General features: G+C 43.9%; 1 protein-coding gene across 3 annotated transcripts in view; it reads left to right on the forward strand.

The window, feature by feature from the left end:
• CTDP1 (CTD phosphatase subunit 1) overlaps positions 1-17984 on the forward strand; it is a 360755-nt gene that overhangs the window by 290238 nt on the left and 52533 nt on the right. The window lies entirely within an intron of this gene.

A 17984-nucleotide genomic window follows, 5' to 3' on the forward strand; every position in this document is an offset into this window, starting at 1 on the left:
AGGCTTAAAGAAAGCAAAGAAATCTAGTAAAAGAAAGAAGTATGAGTAGATTTAGGAAGCTGAAATATTTGAATGATTCAGGTATCTTCTTTGTCTTTCCCTAAAATATGTCAAAATATACAAAACATACATTCATTAGTAACTTAAGACAAGGATTAGGCACCCTATAGTAAACATGGCCAAGATTGGATGGTACACTAATAAGGTGTATCACCAATTTACCTATAAACCATATAGAATATGCATCAAAAGTCTGCTACAGGGAAAAAAAACTCGTATATACTTCATTATACTCTACAGAAATGTTGTTTGTTCCCATGACCACTCAAATATCTCACAACTAATTGCAGTAATCATATCATTCTCTCAGAGAATTATTTTCCTCAGAAGATGTGTGGTGGGCTTTTAACCCCAGAAGTACAGAATATACATATTGGTTTGTGAAAAATAACTCTAGTCTACTGAATTTTAACAGAAAAGACCACCTTATGGTGGTGGGGGGGGGGGGGGGGGGAATGTTCAGATGACACCCAGTTGAAATAGCGGATCATGCTATGGTTGCGGTGCAGATGCAACTGGTAACTACATGGAACAAATATCAAGAAATGAATGACACGGTGGAGGTGGATGTCAGAATGGTGTGGGATGTGGGCAAGACCTTCTTGAAAGTGATACTGATTCAGGAAGTGGCTAGTGCCAAAAATGAAGACAAGAATAGGCAGGAGTTACTTGAGCAGATTACTTTCCTGCAGAGGTAACATGAACTGGATCAGGTAGGGAGGACAGTTATAGACAATTAATAGAAGTGAAGCATAAATTAGATTTGTTGGAATAAACCCAGATTGGATACCTACTAAGAAAGACCAAACATGGCAACAGAGTACGTAAGCTGCTAGCATGGCAGATAAGGCAACAATGAAGTGCCTGGTAGGTAAGCAAATAATTGATGAAAAGTAATACTTCTACCCAGGACATTGTTTGATAGTTTAGGTCTTTTATGAACAATTATACACATTAGAATTAAAGGATACAAAAGCTGCCACGCAGCAATATATACAATCAGTGAATCTCCCCAGGATCCAAAGGATGGAGAAGGGGAAGAGAGAGAAATCAGGGTACAAAGAGTGACCAAGAATTGCCCAAGGGAAGGCAGGTTCTTGGGGGGAAGTATACAGAGTTGTTCAACCAAAAGTCTCAGGTTTTTGGCTAAATTATTTAATGAGGCCTTGAATGGTAGATCTCTTCCGTTATCCATGTACAAAACAAATGTAGCAGTCCTCCCAAAACTATATAAAGATGCATCAAAATGTGCTAGTTATTGACCTATAGCTTTATTCTCCGAGGACAAGCAGGCTGCTTGTTCTCACTGATGGGTGACGTCCACGGCAGCCCCTCCAATCGGAATCTTCACTAGCAAAAGCCTTTGCTAGCCCTCGCGCGCCGATGCGCACCGCGCATGCGCGGCCGTCTTCCCGCCCGAACCGGCTCGTGCCGGCCAGTCTTCTTTTGTCCACGCTCGGTACGGTCGTGTTTCGCCGTTCGTGCCCCGGAAAGTTGACCTTGCGCGTCGTTTTCGACTCGTTTCTTCTCAAAAAGTTTAAAAAAGTGTTCGGGAATAGCCTGTTTGGTTTTTTCCTTCCCGTATTTCGAGCTTTTCGCCCCGGTAAGTTTTCTTTCGTCGTCGGGGTAGGCCTCAGTTAGGCCTTGGTCAAAATTTTCTTCTCTCTATTTTTGTGGTGCCAATTTTCGTCATTTCGAGTTTTGATCTCGCCGGTGTGATTTTTCCGCCCATGACATCGAAGCCTTCCAGCGGCTTCAAGAAGTGCACCCAGTGCGCCCGAGTAATCTCGCTCACTGACAGACACGCGTCGTGTCTTCAGTGTCTGGGGGCTGGGCACCGCCCTCACGCCTGTAGTCTGTGTTCCCTTTTACAAAAGCGGACACAGGTAGCGAGGTTAGCCCAGTGGAACATTTTGTTCTCGGGCTCTTCGTCGGCATCGGCACGGGGGGTATCGAGTGTATCGACGTCTTCAGCGTCCAGACCTTCTTCCTCGGCTGCCAGTGCATCGAGTGCATCGAGGCATCGGCCCTCTGCATCGGCGCTGAGACATCGGACGACTGTATCGACGTCGGTGGTACCGGGACCTCGTCTGCTGATGTCGTCGGACGGTGGTGCTTCGTCTGGAGTGCAGGTGAGGGCTGTCCATTCCCCTGCTGGTGGCGGTGAGCCTTCAGGTGGGTCTCCCCCTACCCTGAGGGCTCCTGCGGTACAGCCCCCCCGAGACCGACCCTCTTCGGCCTCGGCCCCGAGGAAGAGACGGCTGGATTCTACGTCCTCCTCGTCGGTGCCGGGAAGCTCCGGTGACATGCTTCGCAAGAAGTCGAAGAAGCATCGACACCGGTCCCCTTCCCGTGTCGGCACCGAGAGCTCTGGGTCGCCGAGGGAGTCGGCACCCAGCAGGCATCGGCACCGAGAGGACTGCTCACCCTCTGTCCAAGAGGTGTCGATGCGCTCCACTCTGGACAGCCCGGAACAGCCTCCACGCCCGGAACAGACTCTGACATCGACGCCTGCATCAACCTCCATGCCTTTTTCTGCAGCCGCTCTGAATGAGAGCCTCCGGGCCGTTCTCCCAGAGATCCTGGGAGAGCTGTTGCGCCCTACCCCTCCGGTACCGGGGGTGCTTGCACCACCGGTACCGTCGAGCGTGGCGCCGGCTGGTCCATCGCCCGGGTGAGGTCTCCGGCGTCGGTGCCACGTGCGGTACCGACTGCAGCCGCCTCCCAGGAAGGCTCCCCGACTACGTCGGCGGAGGGAGCTTCGCCGGTGTGGGCGAGGGAGTCTACCTCTCGACGCCCCCACCGTGGACGTGGTTCCACGGAGTCGAGCCGGGCACGGTTGCAGACACAGGTTCGTGAACTTGTGTCTGACACCGAGGGTGAGGCCTCGTGGGAAGACGAAGGAGACATCAGATATTTCTCTGACGAGGAGTCTGAGGGTCTTCCTTCTGATCCCACTCCCTCTCCTGAAAGACAGCTTTCTCCTCCCGAGAGTCTGTCTTTCGCTTCCTTTGTCCGGGAGATGTCTACGGCCATCCCCTTCCCGGTGTTTGTGGAGGACGAGCCCAGGGCTGAAATGTTTGAGCTCCTGGACTATCCTTCTCCACCTAAGGAAGCGTCCACAGTACCCATGCATCATGTCCTAAAAAAGACATTGCTGGCGAACTGGACCAAGCCTCTAACTAATCCCCACATTCCCAAGAAGATCGAGTCCCAGTACCGGATCCATGGGGACCCAGAGCTGATGCGCACTCAGTTGCCTCACGACTCTGGAGTTGTGGATTTGGCCCTAAAGAAGGCCAAGAGTTCTAGGGAGCATGCTTCGGCGCCCCCGGGCAAGGACTCTAGAACCTTGGACTCCTTTGGGAGGAAGGCCTACCATTCTTCTATGCTCGTGGCCAAAATTCAGTCTTACCAGCTCTACACGAGCATACACATGCAGAACAATGTGCGGCAGTTGGCGGGCTTGGTGGATGCGCTCCCCCCTGAGCAAGCCAAGCCATTTCAGGAGGTGGTCAGGCAGCTGAAGGCGTGCAGAAAATTCCTGGCCAGAGGGGTGTATGACACCTTTGATGTTGCGTCCAGGGCCGCTGCTCAAGGTGTGGTGATGCGCAGACTCTCATGGCTGCGTGCCTCTGACCTGGAGAATAGAATCCAGCAGCGGATTGCGGACTCGCCTTGCCGTGCGGATAACATTTTTGGAGAAAAAGTCGAGCAGGTGGTAGAGCAGCTCCACCAGCGGGACACCGCATTCGACAAGTTCTCCCGCCGGCAGCCTTCAGCCTCTACCTCTACAGGTAGAAGATTTTTCGGGGGAAGGAAGACTGTTCCCTACTCTTCTGGTAAGCGTAGGTACAATCCTCCTTCTCGACAGCCTGCGGCCCAGGCTAAGCCCCAGCGCGCTCGCTCTCGTCAGCAGCGTGCGCCTCAGCAAGGCCCCTCGGCTCCCCAGCAAAAGCAAGGGACGAGCTTTTGACTGGCTCCAGCAGAGCATAGCCGACATCCAAGTGTCAGTGCCGGGCGACCTGCCAGTGGGAGGGAGGTTGAAAGCTTTTCACTAAAGGTGGCCTCTCATAACCTCCGATCAGTGGGTTCTCCAAATAGTCCGGCAAGGATACACCCTCAATTTGGCCTCAAAACCTCCAAATTGTCCACCGGGAGCTCAGTCTTACAGCTTCCAGCACAAGCAGGTACTTGCAGAGGAACTCTCCGCCCTTCTCAGCGCCAATGCGGTCGAGCCCGTGCCATCCGGGCAAGAAGGGCTGGGATTCTATTCCAGGTACTTCCTTGTGGAAAAGAAAACAGGGGGGATGCGTCCCATCCTAGACCTAAGGGCCCTGAACAAATATCTGGTCAAAGAAAAGTTCAGGATGCTTTCCCTGGGCACCCTTCTTCCCATGATTCAGGAAAACGATTGGCTATGCTCTCTGGACTTGAAGGATGCCTACACACACATCCCGATACTGCCAGCTCACAGGCAGTATCTGCGATTTCAGCTGGGCACACGTCACTTCCAGTACTGTGTGCTACCCTTTGGGCTCGCCTCTGCGCCCAGGGTGTTCACAAAGTGCTTGGCTGTAGTAGCAGCGGCACTTCGCAGGCTGGGGGTGCACGTGTTCCCATATCTCGACAATTGGCTGGTGAAGAACACATCCGAGGCAGGAGCCCTGCAGTCCATGCAGATGACTATTCGCCTCCTGGAGCTACTGGGGTTTGTGATAAATTATCCAAAGTCCCATCTTCTCCCAGTGCAGAAACTCGAATTCATAGGAGCTCTGCTGGATTCTCGGATGGCTCGCGCCTATCTCCCAGAAGCGAGAGCCAACAACTTGTTGTCCCTCGTCTCGCGGGTGCGAGCGTCGCAGCAGATCACAGCTCGGCAGATGTTGAGATTGCTGGGCCACATGGCCTCCACAGTTCATGTGACTCCCATGGCCCGCCTTCACATGAGATCTGCTCAATGGACCCTAGCTTCCCAGTGGTTTCAGGCTGCTGGGGATCTAGAAGACGTGATCCACCTGTCCACGAGTTTTCTCAAATCCCTGTATTGGTGGACGATTTGGTCCAATTTGACTCTGGGACGTCCTTTCCAAATTCCTCAGCCACAAAAAGTGCTGACCACGGATGCGTCTCTCCTGGGATGGGGAGCTCATGTCGATGGGCTTCACACCCAAGGAAGCTGGTCCCTCCAGGAACGCGATCTGCAGATCAATCTTCTGGAGTTGCGAGCGATCTGGAACGCTCTGAAGGCTTTCAGAGATCGGCTGTCCCACCAAATTATCCAAATTCAGACAGACAACCAGGTTGCCATGTACTACGTCAACAAGCAGGGGGGCACCGGATCTCGCCCCCTGTGTCAGGAAGCCGTCAGCATGTGGCTCTAGGCTCGCCATCACGGCATGGTGCTCCAAGCCACATATCTGGCAGGCGTAAACAACAGTCTGGCCGACAGGTTGAGCAGGATTATGCAACCTCACGAGTGGTCGCTCAATTCCCGGGTAGTGCGGCAGATCTTCCAGGTGTGGGGCACCCCCTTGGTAGACCTCTTCGCATCTCGAGCCAACCACAAAGTCCCTCAGTTCTGTTCCAGGCTTCAGGCCCACGGCAGACTGGCATCGGATGCCTTCCTCCTGGATTGGGGGGAGGGCCTGCTGTATGCTTATCCTCCCATACCTCTGGTGGGGAAGACTTTGTTGAAACTCAAGCAAGACCGAGGCACCATGATTCTGATTGCTCCTTTTTGGCCGCGTCAGATCTGGTTCCCTCTTCTTCTGGAGTTGTCCTCCGAAGAACCGTGGAGATTGGAGTGTTTTCCGACCCTCATCACGCAGGACGAAGGGGCGCTTCTGCATCCCAACCTCCGGTCCCTGGCTCTCACGGCCTGGATGTTGAGAGCGTAGACTTTGCCTCTTTGGGTCTGTCAGAGGGTGTCTCCCGCATCTTGCTTGCTTCCAGGAAAGATTCCACTAAGAGGAGTTACTTCTTTCTATGGAGGAGGTTTGCCGTCTGGTGTGACAGCAAGGCCCTAGATCCTCGCTCTTGTCCTACACAGACCCTGCTTGAATACCTTCTGCACTTGTCTGAGTCCGGTCTCAAGACCAACTCTGTAAGGGTTCACCTTAGTGCGATCAGTACATACCATTACCGTGTGGAAGGTAAGCCGATCTCAGGACAGCCTTTAGTTGTTCGCTTCATGAGAGGTTTGCTTTTGTCAAAGCCCCCTGTCAAGCCTCCTACAGTGTCATGGGATCTCAATGTCGTTCTCACCCAGCTGATGAAACCTCCTTTTGAGCCACTGAATTCCTGCCATCTGAAGTACTTGACCTGGAAGGTCATTTTCTTGGTGGCGGTTACTTCAGCTCGTAGAGTCAGTGAGCTTCAGGCCCTGGTAGCCCAGGCCCCTTACACCAAATTTCATCATAACAGAGTAGTCCTCCGCACTCACCCTAAGTTCTTGCCGAAGGTTGTGTCGGAGTTCCATCTGAACCAATCAATTGTCTTGCCAGCATTCTTTCCCCGTCCTCATTCCTGCCCTGCTGAATGTCAGCTACACACATTGGACTGCAAGAGAGCATTGGCCTTCTATTTGGAGCGGACACAGCCCAACAGACAGTCCGCCCAATTGTTTGTTTCTTTTGATCCCAACAGGAGGGGAGTGGCTGTAGGGAAACGCACCATATCCAATTGCTTAGCAGATTGCATTTCCTTCACTTACGCCCAGGCTGGGCTGGCTCTTGAGGGTCATGTCACAGCTCATAATGTTAGAGCCATGGCAGCGTCGGTAGCCCACTTGAAGTCAGCCACTATTGAAGAGATTTGCAAAGCTGCGACGTGGTCATCTGTCCACACATTCACATCTCATTACTGCCTGCAGCAGGATACCCGACGCGACAGTCAGTTCGGGCAGTCAGTGCTTCAGAATCTGTTCGGGGTTTAGAATCCAACTCCACCCCCCTAGGCCCATGTTTGTTCTGTTCCAGGCTGCACTCTCAGTTAGTTGGTAAATTTTTTAGGTCAATCTCAGTTATGGACTTGCCGTTGCGAGGCCCAATTGACCATGGTTGTTGTTTTGAGTGAGCCTGGGGGCTAGGGATACCCCATCAGTGAGAACAAGCAGCCTGCTTGTCCTCGAAGAAAGCGAATGCTACATACCTGTAGAAGGTATTCTCCGAGGACAGCAGGCTGATTGTTCTCACAAACCCGCCCGCCTCCCCTTTGGAGTTGTGTCTTCCCTTCTCTTTGTCTTGCTACATATGAGACTGGCCGGCACGAGCCGGTTCGGGCGGGAAGACGGCCGCGCATGCGTGGTGCGCATCGGCGCGCAAGGGCTAGCAAAGGCTTTTGCTAGTGAAGATTCCGATTGGAGGGGCTGCCGTGGACGTCACCCATCAGTGAGAACAATCAGCCTGCTTGTCCTTGGAGAATACCTTCTACAGGTATGTAGCATTCGCTTTAACCACATATATGCTCCAGCTGTTTCACTAGAATCAGATGGGTTTTGTGAAGGGGGAGGTACATGGACGATAATGTCAGAAGAGCGATTAACTTAATTGATACATGCAGGGTAAGAAAGAAAAGGCTGTCTATGTGGCTTTAGACATAGAGAAAGCATTTGATCACATGGAGTGGGAGATTTTGTTTGAAGTAGTGGAATAAGTATGCCTGAGGGCACATTTGGTTGTTGATGAAAACGTTGTATTGGGATCCCCAAAGCTCGATAGTAGTTAATAGAATAGAATCAGAAGAATGGAACTTTTGCTCTGGCTGTAGAGCCTTTGACGGCCAGACTTAAGGCCTCACTAAATATAACCCATCTGGTCTTGAATGGTGAAGAACACAAGGTGGTATTATATACTAAATAAAACTGGTACAGCAGGACTAGTGTCGTAATAAGGTAAAACTATACAAAACAAGAAAAATGACACTAGTACGTGGCTAATCCGCTCTAGTGTATTTAATATCGGAAGAGAATCCCTCAGAAACCTATCAGACTAGAAGTCCTAGGTTAATGACGGGTGTATTACGCCGTCGATGTGTTTCTATCATAGGGATTCATATAAACCTTCCTTTTCCTATTTTTATGCAGTGCTCAATACTGTGATTTAAACAAAACGTTTTACAGGACTTGAAAAGTTTTTAGCAAAACAATCTTAAATGAAAGCGCCAAAAAGTATATCAAAGCAACACTTAGCTTAAGTCCAACGGCGCCACCGTTTCACCTTCTCGTGGCTTCCTCAGGAACTCGTGTTGCCGACTAATTTAAATCTTTCAAGTTGCTTGCTTCTGAAACGATAAGATTCAATCAGTATACCAATACATTTTAAGAAATGCAGACATATAATGAATCGCCGAAATTCTAACTTTCAGATTACTTTCTTCAAAAAATGGCGCTTGCACATCACACGCTAAGTCTGATCTTTAAATAGAGCGTTGCAATCAGCTGTTCACAACAATGACTACATCCGGGGGCGTGATATTAATGATTGACAATCAATTTAATAGAACGTGTGCCAATCAATTTTGTTGTTCAAGCCACCGGGTTCTAAAGATTTCAGCATAAAAGTCCATGTAGCCTCCCTTCTTTGTAGCATCAGTTTTCTATTTCCCCCTCTGATGTTTCCATGTATCCTGTCAACGATATAACATCTTAGATCTTCAAATTTATGTTTAAAGGCAATACAATGTTCTACCATGGGTTCTTTGGTATTGCCTTTCTTGATGTTGTATCTATGCTCTAGCATCCTTATTTTGAAAGCCCTAGTGGTCATGCCCACTTACAGTTTCAGACATGGGCATTTCACAACATAGACTACGTGGTCAGATCTGCAGTTGGTTAGATTCCTCAGGTGATATTTACGATCATTTAAATCATCCTTAAATGTTTTTGTTTCCATTGTGACTCTGCATATTTGGCAAGTTCCACACTTGTAATGTCCATTCATTTTCTTGTGTGTAGTTTTAGCTACTGGAAGTGTCGCCGGACTGAGTTCTTCCTTTAAATTTCTTCCTCTGGCATATGCAATGTGCAAACTGGTGTTTTTAAATGTGGGATTCGTTTGTACAATTTCCCAGCGTTTTCTAATGATCTTAGATACTTCATGACTTGCAGATGTAAATTTCATGACCATCGTGCACATATTCTCTTGATTTTCTTTCTGGCAAGCACCAGTTAATAACAGATCCCTGTTATTGTATTTTGCTCTTTTGTATGCTTTTTTAATGATCTGTTTGTGGTATCCTCGTTCTATTAATTTTTTAGAAAGTTTCTTTGCTTGTATTTTGTACATGGTGTCCTCAGAGCAGATTCGTCTGATTCTTAACATCTGTGACAAGGGAAGACTGTTTTTTAGTTGTAAAGGATGGCAACTGGTGCTATGCAAAAATGTATTTCTTTCAGTTCGTTTTTCATATACCTTAGTGGATAGAATTTCATTTCTTACAGAAATCTTGACATCAAGAAAATGAATGTTGCTACTCGAATATTTATATGTGAACTGTATGTTGTCGTCACAACTGTTAAGCCATTTGATGAAATTAGATAAATCTATGGTGGAGCCTGTCCAAAGCATGAAAACATCATCAATGTAACTCCACCATTTTTTGATCTTATTTGTAAATGGAAAATGCTCAATCCATTGCTTCTCAAATGCATTCATGAAGAGATTCGCGATGGAGAGTGCAAATGTTGCCCCCATTGCGACTCCACTTGTTTGTAAATAGACATTGTTAAAAAGAAAAAAATTTTCTTTAATAGCTAGTTTTGTCAGTTTCATCAAGAAATCGGTAGGTATGCAGTGTGGTCTCTCCCGAGACTCTAGCACCTCTTTATGTTTCAACAATTTTTATTGATGATTCGACATTCCACTTTTAACAATTAATTCAGAAATTATACAACTTGAATAAAACCAAACATATAATAGGCGTATATTTGCAACTTATCTGCCATCAACAGTTTTATCATTTTCGCCCTCCTTCCCCTCTGGCCGGAACCATAAAACCCCATTATTCAATTACAATATTATATTTCAACCATTGTAGAGTAAGAGTGATCAGGTAGAATAGATACCTTGTTCTGCCTCCCGCACAACAGCATCATGCAAATGTATTGTAGTTAAAATTTTTTATTATCCCAATTCTCTAATTCAACCATGTTATATTGGGTCCCAAGGGCTTGTACTCTGATAGCCCTCCAGGACCCCTCTCCTAGATGTATTTGTGATGTCTATAGGTTGCCAGGAAAACTCAAACCCCCAAGCAATCTAAGCAACAGTTAGCCCACAATTGGTCTTCTTCTTCTCCCCCCCATTCCCCCCCACTTTTCCCTCCCCCTCCCCGGTCTTCAACTCCTATTAGCCCTAATTTGCCCTCCTCCCCCCCCAATCCTAGCATGATTCTTCCTCCCCCACCCCCCAAAATATAATTATGTTGTGTTCGACTCTGTGCAAACCCAGGACGTCGGCGCCCCGGCCCTTCCATCTCTGTCCACTCTGTCTTTCTCTTTCCTTATCAGTTCCTCCACCAGATATCAAGTTCAATACTAAACTGCGTGCTCTGTGGGGAAGGGATTGAATATATCCATCCCAAGTCTGCAAAAATAGTTTTTTTTGTTTGAACATTGAATGTGCGTATTGGAGCTCCAATAACATCAGCCTGTGAAATCTATTCCGCCACTTCCAATATGACGGGGCCTGATCGCTGGTCCATACTCCCAACGCTACTCGTTTACCTACCATCCCTGCCTTCCATATCAACAAATTAAAATATTTGTCATAGACCCCAAAATCCTCAAATTTGTCCAACAAAATTCCCATTGGGGATAGTTTTACCAATTTCCCCCCTATCTGCGTTAAGTATTGAAACACTTCTTTCCAAAATACCTGAATTTGTGTACATTCCCAAAATGCATGGAAGAACGAAGCTCCATTCTATATACCACTGTGTTAGGGGAGCTGGGACTGCTTCATCATAGGCAAAAAAAAAAACCCTGCATTATGGTAAACAGCTTATACAGACTAGTTTCAAAAGTTTAAATGTTCACTTAGCTCGGGCTGTTGAATCGCCTTTTCCTCTTTTTCTTTCAATTAACTGTGACTGGTGGTTGTGACGCAACATTGGCGAAACACCTCCATTCCTCTATTAATTAAATTGATGGAAAACAGGGTGACCTCTCAAATCAACGATTATATACAAAAATTCTCCATTCTTCATGAATCGCAATCGGGTTTCCGCCCAGCCCACAGTACAGAAACCGTCATCCTCACCCTAATATCCAGATTCAAACAAGAAATCGCATTTGGAAACAACATCCTCCTTCTACAATTCGATTTATCCAGTGCATTCGACATGGTAGATCACAACATACTAACCAAACTACTGGACAAACTTGGAATCAGTGGAAATATCATTAATTGGATAAAAGGATTCATCACTTCAAGATCTTACCAAATTAAATCATCCTCTGCTATCTCATCCCCTTGGTCTCCAGGTTGCGGTGTACCTCAAGGATCCCCTTTATCACCGATACTCTTCAATCCAATGATGATCCCACTAGCCAAAGCTCTATTCAGACATGGTCTTAACCCTTTCATTTACGCTGATGACATTACCATATTCATTACCTTTAAATCAAATCTAACAGAAATCTCTGACAGAATATCCATGGGCATGAACATCTTAAGCTCTTGGGCCAACGCCTTTAGGATTAAACTGAACAAAGAAAAAACACAATGCCTAATCCTCTCATCTCAACACTCCGTGCTCCCACCATCCATTCTTACCACCTCCGACATTACAATCCCCATTTCTGACAATTTGAAAATCCTGGGAGTGACACTAGACAACCACCTTTCGCTCGAGAATCAAGCTACATCCACCACAAAGAAAATGTTCACAATGATGTGGATACTGAAACGCGTAAAACCCTACCTACCTCTGAAAACATTCCAGAATTTGGTGCAATCCATGGTACTTACGCATGTCGATTACTGTAACAGTATTTTCTTAGGCTGCAAAACCCACATCCTGAAAAAACTTCATACTGCCCAAAACACAGCAGCGAGACTCATCTTTGGCAAATCACGTTTTGAGAGTGCAACTCCTCTACGTGCAAAACTTCACTGGCTCCCTATCAAAGAGCGAATTAACTTCAAGGCCAACACATTAATCCACAAAATTATCCACAGGGAATCTCTGGACTACATGATAAATCTAGTTGACCTCCCAACAAGAAACGTGTCTATTTCTTCGCGAAACTACCTCAACCTGCACTACCCCAACTGTAAAGGACTCAAGTACAAAACCTATTATGGATCCAATTTCTCATTCCTAGGCAGCCAACTCTGGAACGCCCTCCCTAGATCTATCCGATCAATCTATGACCATCTTCCATTCAGGAAAGCACTAAAAACCCATTTATTCAAGCAAGCCTACCCAAATGACCCAGACTAATCGTATGAACCCATCTACCTAACATATACCGAAGAGACAATGAAATTGACCCAGACCATATCTCCCACCTGACCCACCTCTCCATTGCCTATCTCTACTACTACTACTACTATTTAACATTTCTAAAGCGCTACCAGGGTTGCGCAGCACTGTACAATTAACAAAGAAGGACAGTCCACCTATCTATTCTATTACTGTGTTACACCTAATTCTTACTTTAGCCAACAATATTCTGTATTCCCTGTTACTATGTAAGCCGCATTGAACCTGCTTTTAGTGGGAAAGTGCGGGATACAAATGTAATAATAAATAAATTGTGGAAATCCTGAAACCAGGCTGGGTTATGGACCTCAAGGACTGGATTTGAGGACCCTGATTTAGGAGGTGTGAAACGCAGGGGCTACCCTATTGGGACCAATTTTTTGATGAGAAGTTGTTCATTCTTTTTGAGCAACTGGCTCATGACTACCAGTTCTCGCATAGTGATGCTTTTGCCTTTTACCAAATTAAGCACTTCCTGTGCTCCAGTCCAATTAAAATGAAAGTATTGAAGAAAAATTTCTTCTTATTGGAAATCTGCACACACTTGCTTGACACATGTAAACTTACTTTCATCTTATGTTGCTCCCCTAGGGGTGCTATCCCTAAAAGTGAACTAGGGCTAGAATATAAGCCATGAATAGAACTCCCTAGAACAGGCGTTGACGAAGACTTCTGTTAGCACTAATATATAAGAGAATGGTGTTTAAGTGATGTACAGGTAGAACTTGATGCCAGTAAGACTCCAGCACATATTTGACTGTTGGCGTCATTGTGATGAAGTGGGAACAATGGGTCATATCCGGTGGTTCTGTTGAAAAGTGAGGGTCTTTTCAAAAGCTATTCAAAATCATTTACAGTTCTGGTTAGGCTATTTCCTTCCCTGGAACCCTTGTGTTTACCTATTTAATAAACCTGTGCCAGACGTGTCCATATCTAAGCAAAAATTGATTTGCCACAGTACGAATGTAGCTAAATTGACTATTTCAACATGTTGAAAAATAGAGAGTTGTCCTATTTTCCTTAAATGACTACAGAAGCTGCATTACATTTGTGAAATAGACTGACTGCAAGGAAACACAAAGTATTGCATAAATGGGAAAAAGTCTGGCATCCTTTTGTCGTGCACTGTTGTGTATATTCTCATCAGAACATGGTATCTGTGGAGTGGAGTGAATCCTGTTGTCTTGTTTCACTGATTATTTACACTTGTTAGCTGCTCAGGGGTGGGAGGGGGATTCTTCATAAGCTGCTTAATGTTCAATAAAATAATCTGTCAAAAAAAATTGCCCACTCTCAATATTTATATATACAGCACTCTAATGATTCCCCAATCAGTCTCTAATAATACTGTATATTATTTCTCATACATAATCATTATTATTTTAGTAGACCTCAAAGGTATTGTTGATGTTAAGCTTTCACTTTGATGTTATTAAACATCTAGAAATCAAACTTATATGCCTCTCGTCATTGGTCAGATATCAATAACTTTTTTTTTTTTTTTAAATTGGATACCTCCTGGAAATTTGAATCCTCAAATTGCAGTTTTTCAGGCATTGGTTGAAAAAGATCTGGAGGCAATTGAAAATGAAATGACTCGACAACGGGTTCAATTAAACTTGTCATCCTGCCAACGTACGGCGCTCCTACAAATGAGGTCCCAGGAAGATCTTATCATTACACGAGCTGATAAAGGTGGAGCCACCGTTGTTCAACATAAAAATCAGTATGTCTCTGAAGCGAATAAGCATCTATCTGACGGGAAATATTACCGTCGATTGTTAAGTGATCCTACAGCTGATCTTCAACAACAGATACAAGAATTAATATCTATAGCTCATCGGATGGGATGTCTCACTTTAAAGGAGAAATTGTTTTTAACACCAAAATACCCGGAGATACCGAATATTTATTTTTTACCTAAAATGGAAAACAAAAAAAGCAGATCGTGTAAAAGTGAAATGTAATTTATTTAAACAATATATCAATACTTATGTAAATACAGACACATTTCACTTTTACACGATCTGCTTTTTTTGTTTTCCATCTTGGAGTTTGCAGACCGTCTGCCTTTGTGCTTTTTTACCTAAAATACATAAAAATATTGAACATCCTCCTGTACGTCCGATCGTATCGACACGAGATCCTGTTTTAGAACCTTTATCGATATTGCTTGATCGATGTTTACAACCTTTTGTACATGATATTAAATCTTTTATACAAGATACTACCCAAATGTTAAATATCATTCAAGAATTTCAATTCCCTCCTGAGAACATTATTATGGCCACATTGGACGTATCGGCTTTATATACAGACATTCCTCAGAAGTCAGCTTTGAAGCTCATTGAATCTGTCTTAAATAAGAGAACTATGCCAACACGAATACCTACATATTTACTGATGGAGATGGCCAATTTGGTGATACAAAAAAATTATTTTTATTTTGATGGTGCCTTCTTTGAACAAATCCATGAGGTGGCCATGGGAGCCACGGCAGCTCCAGCAATAGCAACATTGTACATGGCTAATTTCGAAGAGACTCAGCTATATGCGAGTGTTTGGTTTAAGAAAATAAAACTGTGGAAACGATTTTTGGATGATATTTTCTTTATATGGGTTGGATCAGAAGATGAATTAACGACATTTCATGGCTGGCTGAATCAATTGGATCGGAATTTGTCTTTTGAGCTCCATTTCTCAAGCCATACTATGAATTTTTTGGATATTAAGATTAATATAATATCTACTGGGTTTAGCACAACCTTATACAGGAAAAATACTGATCGCAATAACTATTTAAATTTCCATAGTTACCATCCCACTAAATTGAAGGCGAGCCTCCCCATTAGTCAGTTTCTCCGCTTGCGAAGAATCTGTTCAACAAATGATGAATTTAAACAACAAGCTTTGATTTTGGCTCAACGATTTACATCTCATGGTTATCCAAAAAAGATAATTAGAAAAGCGTATCTACGCGCTAAATACACAAATAGAGCTTTGTTGCTCCAGTATAAACGACCCATTAACAATGATAAACCAGTTTGCATAATACCTTATTCTCATGCTTCGGGAGCATTGACTGAAGCTATACATAGACATTGGCATGTTTTACAATTAAATGACGGGTTTAAGGAATACCCAATTACAGCTCTGCAAAGGGGGAAGAATGTGGGTGAACTTGTTAAATATCAATTTAATAGGAGGAATACACTTAATGATGCTGATCATGGTTGCTGTGGCACATGCCAATGGTGTTCTTTATCTATAGTAGGGATTGCTCCTATTAATAAATATAAGATCAAAGCGCAATATAAAACTGACTGCAACACGAGAAATTCAGTATTTATTATTCAGTGCCCATGTGATAAAATATACGTTGGGGGAAGTAGTAGACCTATACGAATCAGATTGAATGAGCATAAATCAAAGATTAACACACAATCAGCTGAAGCTCCTATCTTCCACCATTGGTTGGAAAAACAACATACACATAAGGATTTGCGATGGAGAATTATTGACGTAGTTATCCCTAATGAATTAGGAGGCAACATTGAATCCATTTTAAATTATAAAGAACAGAATTGGATATTCAAATTAAAATCCATCGAACCTTATGGATTGAATAGGGAAATCGAATGGCAAACATTACTGTGATAGTGTCATCATTGACAGTAACTGTGATTGGTTGGCCGAATCATCTGATAGTCTTTAAATAGTAAAAGAATAACGCCGCGGCCATATTGGAGGCTGGCGATTAAGGAAACCTACTCAGATATGAGAGAATAAGGTAATAGATCTGTTGTTGAATGGCTAAGATGTATTTATAACATTTACATTATTAAGGTAAACATCATAAGTGTTGTTCTCTAGGGGCATTCAGCCTTGATAAAGCCTAGTTGGCGAAACACGTGTCGGTGTGGAGCCCCAGACGATGACTGGCAGAAGTCATAAAGACTTGGGTGTGGAGCCCTAGTTAACGAGTGGCAGAAGTCTTAAAGACTTGAAGCTTTAGTTGATACAAAGCTAAGTACAACGGATTTTTCCTTTCCATTTCAAAAGTTAAAAAAAAAAAATTTTTTAAGTTATTGATATCTGACCAATGACGAGAGGCATATAAGTTTGATTTCTAGATGTTTAATAACATCAAAGTGAAAGCTTCACATCAACAATACCTTTGAGGTCTACTAAAATAATAATGATTATGTATGAGAAATAATATACAGTATTATTAGTCAGAGACTGATTGGATAATAAAATAATCTGTACACACCCTGATTATACAAGGAACAAAATTAGAGTTGTATTATCTTATTTTCACCTTGTAGTTTGTTAGACACTAGCCAACCTATGTGGCAGGAAACACTTTGTCTAACTTTATATTGAGTTTTATGTGCTATGTTAAATTAAAAAAAATTCATATTATAAATCATCAAAATGTTATAAATCCATACATAATGCATAAGGATTGGAGGAAATTAGAGAGGAAATGGAGGAAATTGGAAAGTGAAGCTATGAAAACAGAGTGGAGGGCTATGATTAAATATTATAAAGAACAATTATTGCTAGCCAATAAATAATTTTCATCTAGAACTAGTGAGAGCTTTCATTCAGCAACAGAATTATTTTGACTAGTTAGATCTCTAACAACCCCTACAATTAAGCAGCCTGCTGTAGATATTACGGCTCAAGATTTTGCAAATTTTTTTCCAGGAAAAAATTTTAGATTATGGAAAAAAATTCCTTCTATTCAACAGAATGAGATGGGAGTACTGCAATTTTAAACTGGGAACGGAAGTTGAGGGTATCCCTGGAGATTGTTATTGGAATGCTTTGTCTGTAGTCATGGAAGTTCAGATGGAGAAATATATATAAAGATTTTAACAGGTTAGATGTCTTAGATCCATGTCATGCAGGTTTGTTGAAAGAGCTTCCAACTGAGACTTTTAAGGACCAAGTGGGAAAGATTATTCTGTCAGTGCAACTAGGCAGTAATACACTGGTGCAAAAAGTAATCTACTATAAATGTCCAACAAACGCAGTGAGAGAGTTGATCTTAGTGAAAAATAGCCACATGTTTCGTAATATGGGAGAGAAAAAGACTTCAGAGACCTTAATGAGAGTATATTCACAATAATACTTTCAGAGACCTTAATGAGAGTATATTCACAATAATACTTCCCTCAACAGGTCAGTTCTGATTCATTGGTCAATGATAAAACTCCCACTTAGTTTTTATGATACAATGCTATGAAAGCTATTTCAATCCAAAATATGAACAATATTTGAAAGTCTGTTGTTTCCATCTATCCAAATCGTATTATTCAATACAATAAGCACAGAAACACTTATCTTTTATCCCGACGGAGCCTCCGTTTCACTCCAGTGATCAGCTTCAGGGGTCCGTTCTGTAATGGCTCATTTACCGGGCATCC

This window comes from Microcaecilia unicolor, chromosome 1 (genome assembly GCF_901765095.1).
Source record: "Microcaecilia unicolor chromosome 1, aMicUni1.1, whole genome shotgun sequence".
Lineage (NCBI taxonomy): Eukaryota > Metazoa > Chordata > Amphibia > Gymnophiona > Siphonopidae > Microcaecilia > Microcaecilia unicolor.